Source organism: Schistocerca piceifrons, chromosome 2 (assembly GCF_021461385.2).
Source record: "Schistocerca piceifrons isolate TAMUIC-IGC-003096 chromosome 2, iqSchPice1.1, whole genome shotgun sequence".
NCBI lineage: Eukaryota > Metazoa > Arthropoda > Insecta > Orthoptera > Acrididae > Schistocerca > Schistocerca piceifrons.
The window spans coordinates 335,228,698-335,238,976 of record NC_060139.1 but is presented as its reverse complement, the minus strand read 5'-3'; the positions used below and the strand labels follow the sequence as shown (position 1 = coordinate 335,238,976).

General features: G+C 41.5%; 1 pseudogene; it reads right to left on the bottom strand.

Annotated features, from left to right (window-relative positions):
- Window positions 1-9,959: 9,959 nt before the first annotated feature.
- LOC124778776 lies at window positions 9,960-10,077 on the bottom strand (annotated as a pseudogene).
- Window positions 10,078-10,279: the final 202 nt, after the last annotated feature.

The following is a 10,279-nucleotide window of genomic DNA, read 5'->3' as shown; positions in this document are numbered from 1 at the left end:
TGGGGAGAGAGATGGCGGAGGTTTGTAATTTGTCATGAACTGATATATATATTATGACTTGTGATGATATCAAGGTAAATACATTGTTCGTTCTCTATTAATATCTTTCATTTGCTAACTATCCCTATCAGTAGTTAGTGCCTTCCATAGTTTGAATCTTTTATTTAGCTGGCAGTAGTGGCGCTCGCTGTATTGCAGTAGCTTGAGCAGCGAAGATTTTTGTGAGGTAAGTGATTTGTGAAAGGTATAGTTTAATGTTAGTCAGGGCCATTCTTTTGTAGAGAATTCTGAAAGTCAGATTGCGTTGCGCTAAAAATATTGTATGTCAGTTTAAGCACAGTCCTGTAAAATTGTTCAAAGGGGACGTTTCACTGCAAGAAGCAATTTCCACCCCACATTACTACAGAAGTCAGGCAGACGCTCCTAACATACTAAAAATGCCTGAAAAACTTTCAGCAATAAATTCGTCCGCTGTAAGGAAAAGACTCAAAAATATTCTATTTTCTTACGTAACTAATGGGATACTTGGGTCCTGGAGTATTGCTAGTTTGTATGAGAAAAACAGTAAACGAACGGAAAATATTATTCATTGCAAAGCCTGAGAAAATCAAGTGAAACTTTTATTTATAAACTGATACACAAATTTCCGGGTTCTTTTCAGAATAGGAGGTATCCTCTTACGGATAGGAACCCTGTTAATGAAATTTATATACAAAGTGTGGGAAATCTCTTTTATCCCTTTTCTTTAAGAATGTTATTTACTCAACAGAATGGCTGAGAGCCGCGCCTACTAAACTTGAATAATTATCCGATTGAATTTTTCTAAGTACGGTGGAGGCTGTCGCGTGAGAAATGTAATGGAGTGACTTGAATGAAGTATGTTATTTCTAATGGAAGAAAGATGGGGCTCGCCTACGCTGCAGCGCACAATACCATGAGCTGCGACGACTGCTGCTTGCGTCGTTCGCCGCTGAAAAATAACAAAACTATCTCTTTCTATCTGGGTGACCTTCGCCAATCGAACTCTCACTACACCTTGATGAAGTCAAGGACTCCTATCTGCCCCTAGTCTAACTATTGGCGTGATACACCGGTCAGATAACCAGTCCACCACGATGCCACTCAATGTTCGCTCGCAGGCGCTAACTAATACTCTGTGTTCACATTGCACATTAAGTGTCGCGGCCAACACAGTGAACAAACGCTTAATCGCGAGCGGCTCAATATTGAGTATCATTCCGATTCGCTAGCAACAGAAGTGCTCTCTCAGTGCAGGACTGAGTAGAGATTTTTTTCCTCACTCTCTGCGTACAAGCACGAGCGCACTTGCTCCCGTTACGTGTTCCCACTTCAAGAGCGTCGCCAGAGCGACCCCTCTCCACGCAAAAAAGCAAAAGGGTATATCATCCGCTGTTTTTCCCTCACAACTCCACCCCATTGCGTCAGTAATAGTCCGCCAATCAGCGTTACTCTTACAAACGGGAGAATGGCGCTCTGTTTAAGCCGACCAATCCGGAAATATATACCATCTGCATTAGACATTTACTGTCCACCTGTCAGAACTCTGAAACTGTGCGCTAGATCCGCCAAAAATGCGTATGCTGAGGCTCTCCCAAACAATACAGTGGATTTTGCTTTTAAGGTGAACATGCAGGCCATTATCCCTTTTCTCTGGCAAAAACTGTTTTGGTCCATGGGCGGTCAGCCGGCCAGTGCAGCTGCATGCTAACTCACCTTCCTATGGACTTTCCAGCGGGCTGGTTGCCTCCGCCGAACAAAAACTCCTGTGGCCGTCATATCTTAAATGTTTGTGTACACCAGCCTCGAATTTTTAATCTCTGTGCGCACTTGCAATTTATTTATTAGATTTGCATATTGATTAAATGGAAATACATAAAAATTGACTCTGCCCTATCGACTTTGGGCTCGAATGAAACGTCTTGATACGCAGAGTACGATGGTGAGGTCGGAATATCTAAGAAATGAAGCTCAGGAGACCACGCCACCTTACAAAGCGATCAGCCTTGCTCGTGATTTACAGACTGTGCACACAGAAAAGTTTCGCAATACACCCAGAGCATTAATTGGAATGAGCTACATGAATATGCTGAAATATGAAGATATAGGACAGTTGTTAGTAGAAGAGAAAGATGAAGTTCATAGCAGGACCTGCGCCCCATCACGCAAGTCATGGTAACAGATGGTCGATTAAGAGGAATTTTAGGCAGTGGGCGCATCACTGTCATATCAGAAATTACATACCAAAGCTTTACAGAAAATCATTGTTGGCTGACTCTGTCACTTAAGATGACCAGGATCAAAAGCGCATTGACAGGCAGGTATATGGAGATAAACTTCCAGACATGAATATAATTTCTGTGTGAGGGACAAACATTAAGAGGCAAACTTCCTGGTACTGGAGAAATTAGCAATTGATCTGACCCCTGGCATAAATTTTCTGAGTGAACACCAAGCAATATTACACCATGAAGAAGTGAAGTCATAATACAAAATGGTTCAGCCATTCGTATATGCTTTGAATAGCACACTATCGGAATGCAGATTCCAGCCAACTGTTTAAGGTTGAGCTATGTTAACAGTGAAGATGAGGGTGAAGGGAGATCAAGATGGAGAGCCCAAGAACATGGAGAAAAAAGAAGTGGGGGCGAGGAATAAAATAAGTGACACAGTCGATGAGAAGGCACAGATCCTGCGGAATATTGGGTCTACTTAGAAAGAGGAAGCACAGGAAATTTTGTTGCAAAATGTGGAAGTATTTTTCGTCAAAATCCGGCACCATAAATAACTTCCACTACGAATTCAAAGTTCTTCATACGGCCATACCCCATTCCACTCACCTACAGGTACAAGATGATCCAAGAAATTCGTAGATGATGGTGTAAACCAACCTGCCTTGTCAATGTATAATAGCCCATCAGGGTGGTTGAGGAGGACACTTCCATTCACTTCACCGTAGTGTAATAGGGTTTACTCCAGTGTATGAGAGGGTGAGTGGTTCTTTGCTGGAGGATAGTGATGATGCGGACAAAGAAGGCAGCCAATCATTTGACAGAATACTTTATTAATGAACATAAACAGACATGGTTCAGCACATCTGAAACAGACAGACTTCAGATGACGGAAGGCGAGCCACCAAACACAGCACACCAGTACAGGTGTGCCGACGCAGTCATTTCTCTTGGATGGTAGTGGTGGCCCACCTGTCACAGTATCTTGGCAGATGGTGGCTGATGCCTGCGGGGTGGCAGTGTAGCAGTGCAGTGATATCCCTAAGCCCAGGTTGGACACTCCCGGCCCAGCAAAGGCATTATCATAGATGCACTGACAGCTGACACAGGATTTTCATCACCAGACGCCCCAGCTGTGATAATTTGCTGATGTGCTTATCCTGTTGGTTTAAAATCCATATGCAAGTTCTCACAGTTTTGGGAGGCCACCTGTATTGAGACCGCGTCGAAACATCTCAAGCGGGGTCAATGGCATGGTGTGGCATTGTTGGTAAGTCGGTCACACATATGATGGGAGTCCACGTGATGTCCCTCATGCAGAAGCACCAGCTGCAGAAGATATGTCTGCTTATGCTGCTGAGCTAGCAGGGCATAGGTTGGTAACTTCGACCTAGTTTTGGTAGCTGAGCTGCAGTTCCAGTTGTTGATGTTTAAGGTGTTACATTATATTTAGGCAAATGGAACGCATAATAAATCTGGAAACAGATAGAGCCAAGAAACTTCAAGAACTTTTGTAAAATTTTCACGCAGTCACTGTTTTTTTATCTACAGACTTGTGATCCATTTTCTGACAGAACAGCTCTCAGAATGCAGAACGCGGTCTGCCTTTATACACAGATTAGACAGTATACAGAGCTCAAACAACATGTGTATAGCTACATAGACGACCTACTGATAGCAGAGAAGTCGTGAGATAGTCACAATAATATTCTAAGTGCTATAGTACGAAGATTCAAAGAACTCATCCTATCACGGTGGATGGGATATCTCCAAACCTAGATATGATTGAGACCACCACAGAATCTGTGATGCCCACCACAGAGAAACGATTGGGAGGAGACCCTGAAATAATCAATTTTTATAATACGTTTATAAATGTAGACACACAGGCCACACCTCTACTCTCCAATTATATGGTTCCATGGGCTTGGAATGCTGTGGCAGACATGAGTTCCGAGCTCTAAGGTAAATATTAATAAGAGCACTGACAATGTCACACTCCAGTTTATCAGAATGTTTAGAATGGCCATATATAGTACCTATACCGGATTGAGTGTCATGATGCTTTTGGTAGCAGAATTTCAACCAAGTTCAGTCACTGAGCTGGAACTCTGCCTGTAGTCTGGGATTTCAGAAGTTTAGGTTTCTTTCTTTGATAAAAAGTGGGACTTTCACAGAACAACCAAATGTAAAATGACCTCAAAGTTAAAGTCCCATAGCAGCTCTTCATCGCTCTGAATCAATCACTCACATGATCAAATAGCTCACTTCACCTCTGGCAGGTCTCCCCTCTTCAAGAACAAATGTAAGAGTGCCAAGAATCGTTCCCTTGAGATCTTCACTCGAAAAGTCCCAGTCTCCACTCCCATAATGTTAAGCCACTGCCTGCTTTTCCACTGGCTGAAGGATGTCCCCACCAAAAATACATCGTTCTTAATCTCTGCACACGTTATCTAATTCAACATGACTACCCCTTGGACTAAAGTAACAGATTGCAACAATATTTAAATAAGGAATTATTGTAAATATTATATCACATCTGTATCATTCACAATAATTATAAATAAAGGGGCCGGACGGAGTGGCCGAGCGGTTCTAGGCGCTACAGTCTGGAGCTGCGCGACCGCTACGGTCGTAGGTTCGAATCCTGCCTCGGACATGGATGTGTGTGATGTCCTTAGGTTAGTTAGGATTAAGTAGTTCTAAGTTCTAGGGGACTGATGACCACAGAAGTTAAGTCCCATAGTGCTCAGAGCCATTTGATTTTATAAATAAAGAATAGTTCATAAATAAATAAGCTAGTGTTCTCGTGCAAGCTACTCAGGTTAAATGACAATGAACTGACCTTAAATATTGTTTAAAAAAATCATTTATGCCTTCGTGACAGAAATGTCTTCCAGTTCTCTTTTCGATTGTGGTGTCCACTAACACATAGGATTCACCACTTTTAAATTAGCCCCCTTTTTAATAGCAATTGCAATCAGTGTTTATATAAAGTTACTGGAAAAATAGTAAACTGTTCATTAAATAAATACACATGTGCGACAAAATGTGAGGTATTCAGTTAGCATTTATTTGCATGGTGTTACTGTGGAGAATACGACGTTCTAACAAACATTTGCAGAATGGAAAAGATATAAGACATCGTAAATCAATAAACAAAATAGAGACATATACATAGCTTTCAGGGATGATCGCTATAGTGCAATGCTATCATCTGTGAACTCGTTTGTTTGAAATCGCAAGAAGCGATTAAAAGTTGTTAATTCAGAGTTTCACTGTGTAAATGATTTGTCATTGTGAAATATTAATTTCTTTAGTTTAAAAGATAATTAAATATTCTTTCGTCTTTGGATCCACCTCATTTATCTGAGATTGCTGATGTGTTCAGATTTGTTTTGTTACTTGACTGAATTGGTTTAGATTTTTGAAAAGCTGTAAGAATTCATCTATCAGCTTGTCTGACACACCGCCATTTCTTGGAGCATTGTCCCCGCACAAAGGCCATGCGGGCATCAACCGTCCAAATTCCCAGGTTTGGCGTTTACCAGTTTTCGGTGAGGTGCTCCTTGTCCCTGCATCTAAGCTCACATGGGGCGGCCATGTGACATAGTCTTCCTGCCGACTCACATCCAGCAAGGCAAGCAGACATAGCTCTCCTCAGTACCAGCCCTAGGTGGACAAATAACACACCTATATGCTTGTAACATTAAAGTGTACATGAAGAACTTGAGGGAAATCATTTCAGCCTGTTTTACATGTGTATTGTCAAGTTGGATTATTATGTGACCACCAGTATGAAAGACATTGGGAGAGAGCAAGGCAAGGATCCTTTGCTTTTAACATTAAAATGAAAGTGGGAAGACTGAAGCCAGGCAGCCAATAGGCAATTTTATTTATTGCGTGATGGAATTGTATTCAACTGCAGCAATGTGAAAGATTCGTTTTAGTGACTGTATATACCTGAAGATTTCATCTACACAGTCATCTGACTCACTCAACTTTTCTGACCTTATTTTGGACCCAGACGTTTTTTGGTAAAACAGAGGACACTTTGTTATCTTAATATGGAGAGAAGAATTCAGAGTGTTTTGTCTGTAAGTTTTGCCAGAAAACAAAACATTCAATGATAACAGTGCAGGCACCATTGTACCCTATTGTGCCCAAGTAGCCAAACGATTTAGCCACGACAGACTTAATGGAACCTCTTCCATGCATATGCAGAGAATTCTGATACATAAGAATGATTGTGGAGCTGACATCCAAATTTCTCACTCTCAGACCACTGAAGAAAATAACAGATTTGACTGTGTAAGGGCTTTACATGAGGAATTCTTGTCACAAGCAGGACATGTGGGAAATATGATCTCAGATAATGGTCCTCAGTTTATGTTGGATAGATGGAAGGCTACATTTAAGAGGCGCAGAATAGGACCTATTAATTTACATCTCCTCACATCACCCAGCTTATAAACCAGCTGCAAGCATAATGAAAGACCTAAGTAATTTATGGAGAATATCTGTACAAAACAGCATACTACATGGGATTTTTCCTGAGAGATTTCCTGGTTGTAGCGAATGAGGTGCCCCACATTATCACAATGCTGGCTTCAGTTACAGTATTAAGTAACTGTCAACTGAGGACTCTTATCAGAGAAGTTGTCAACTTTCTATCAAGGATAAGACAGCAACATAAAAAGAAATTGGAGCATGAACTCCACAAGATCTAGGTTGCAGCAAGGAAGTGGAAGGAATGGTCAGACAAGAAGGCATGAGTACGTTAGTTCTACGTTGGTGAGCATGATCTAGTGATGTCGTTTTGACCGTCAAGTAAGCATAAACGACTGTCTCACAAATTCTTTTCGGCTTATAATGGACCTATGCGTATCAGGAGGATCGCACACCCAAATGCCAGATGGAACTGGGATCCTTCAAAACCAAGAAATCGGTTGGAGTACATCATTTATGTCACATTAAACCATATGTTGAGCAACGTTGGGAAATACAGATTCAATTATGCTAGGACTATTATGTTTCGGTTTATTTGTTATTGTAATATAAAAATTTAGTCGGGAGATGTTTTTAATATGTGGTTACTTCCTAGTTAATAACTAGCACTATAAAAATGTTTTTATTGTTGATCAGATGTGGTGTCATTCAGCTAGTAAAAACTAAACATGTTGTACGATATCCTAACCTGCCTACTTAACCTATTGTTTTGATAGAAAGAATTAATGGATGTGCTGCACATTCATCAGTATGAATCAATTTTTTTTAACATGATCACATAGAGGTCATAGAGGTGTGCTCCCTGTTTCTTTTGAATTAGGTTGACTGTTATGTGGGAGACATTATCATGCTACTCTAGGTTATGAGTGTCTAGTTTGTTTTATTTTTCCAAGACATGGTCATCATTTCGCTGGTCGATAGTGTCGTTGGTGTTTAGTTCTGTAATTATCGTGGCCACGCATGACAAGCGTTGTGGTCAAGTTGTATTGTTGAGGGAATTTTTGTTATGTGCATGCCAAGGATGTGTGCCTGACACAATATGAGCCAATGAGTTACGTCCATGGCAGAGCAGCGTTGGGACCATGTTTGTCGATGACGCGAGTTACTTCCAAGAGCCTCTTGTCACATTATTTGATGCGATTTGCGTTTTTTTTCCACAGAGAAATGTGTTATATTGCATGGACAGTGTGAGACAATGTGAGTAGAAACTCTGCTTGTAATATTGTAGGATATGTTCAATCAAGAGGGGAAATCATACTCACCACACGCTGAGGATGACAGTCATCGCATCGGCTTACTAACAGTGATGAATGATGTTGGGTATGTTAACACTAATTTTGTATTCGTTGGTAGTTTGTACAGTATAATATATGTATACACCTGAGTTACATGTTTTAGAAGATACAAGGGAAAAAAGTTACAGAAAATAAATATATTGCCGTAGACTTTATTATCATGTGACAGGAAACTACACAAAGTGATAAAAGTTGGAGAAAACCAGCAAGTCAGTAGTTGTCAGCATTCACCTATAAAAAGTATGTAACCACAAATTTTTGAGCCCACATCAGCACAGCAATGAGAACGAGGTCCTGCATACTTTGCTCACGAAGTTCTTATGTGAAATTTTGTTTTCCTTATTGTTGTTTGTGTTGTTAGAGAGATGTTCACAGGATGGCCAGTAGATGCATCAGATTGCGTCCATTGTCACGTGTGATGTATGACATAAGGAATAAGATGGGTAGCCACACAAATAATCTCTGGTATACTGCATTGTATTTGGTATTAGTAAGTTAGTGCACACAGATGATCCTACCAGGCCCAACTATTGTCTGTGTAGCAGTGTGTATAAATGCACCAAAAATACCTTATACATAATTGTTGCCATCGTCTCTAAAGAGACAATAGCTTAACTATTTCCTGCCACCAGTAAAGTAAATATGGCCTAGCCTAATGTGCTAAAAAAACATTCCAAGAAATTCTAAGATACAATCACACATCACAGTTTTACCACAAAGGTCGATTAATATTCTCTTTGTATGTGTATCATAGTAACTTAAAAAAGCACTCCATCTTCAAGCCACGAGTGGCCTACCGGGACCATCCGATGGCCATGTCATCCTCACAAGGGAACCTCCCCATCGCACCCCCCTCAGATTTAATTATAAGTTGGCACAATGGATAGGCCTTGAAAACTGAACACAGATCAATCGAGAAAACAGGAAGAAGTTGTGTGGAAGTATGAAAAAATAAGCAAAATATACAAACTGAGTAGTCCATGCGCAACATATGCATCATCAAGGAGAAGTTGAGCTCAGGAGCGCCGTGGTCCCGTGGTTAGCGTGAGCGAGAGGTCCTTGGTTCAAGTCTTCCCTCGCGTGAAAAGTTTAATTTTTAATTTACAGTTTATGTCACAAACTCTTATGTTTTCATCACTTTTTTGGGAGGTGATTATCACATCCACAAGAAAACCTAAATCGGGCAAGGTAGAAGAATCTTTTAAACCATTCTCCAAGTGTACAAGTTAGGTGGGTCGACAACATATTCCTGTCATGTGACGCACATGCCGTCATCTGTGCCGTATAGAATGTATCAGACGTGTTTTCCTGTGGAGGGATCGGCTGACCTATGACCTTGCGATCAAATGTTTTCGGTTCGCATTGAAGAGGTACGTCCTTTCGTCAACTAATCGCACGGTTTTGCGGTGCGGTCGCAAAACACAGACACTAAACTTAGTACAGTGAACAGAGACGTCAATGAACGAACGGACATATCATAACTTTGCGAAAATAAAGAAAGTAAACTTTTCACTCCAAGGAAGACTTGAACCAAGGACCTCTCGTTCCGCAGTTGCTCACGCTAACCACGGGACCACGGCGCTCTTGAGCGCTCAGTATCCTGGATGTTGCCTATCTTGCGCATGGACTACTCAGTTTGTATATTTTGCTTATTTTTTCATAGTTCCACACAACATCTTCCTGTTTTCTCGATTGATCTGTGTTCAGTTTTTCAAGGCCTATCCACTGTGCCAACTTATAACTAAATCTGAGGGGGGTGCGACGGGGAGGTTCCCTTGTCAGTGGAGGATGCGGGTAGGAGCGGCGTGGGGTCAGCACATCGCTCTCCCAGTCGTAAGATGGTATTCTTGACCGTAGCCAAGTAGCTCTTCAATTGGCATTACGAGGCTGAGTGCACCCCGAAAAATGGCAACAGCGCATGGCGGCCTGGATGGTCACCCATCCAAGTGCCGACCGCGCCCGACAGCGCTTAACTTCGGTGATCTCACGGGAACCGGTGTAGCCACTGCGGCAAGGCCGTTGCCTATCATAGTAAGTTAAAAAAATAAAACAAACAGTTTTCTAAGTCCCCAATGCATCAACTCAGACAGATCAGCAGGCCGGCAGCGGCTCTCAGTGTAAAAGAATGGTGGCAGAGGCTACTAAACATCGTTATGCAGGTTGGAGCTGAAGTCGAAGTCTGATTCCTGACTGAGTGTTAATTAAAAGGATACCTCACAGTGCCAC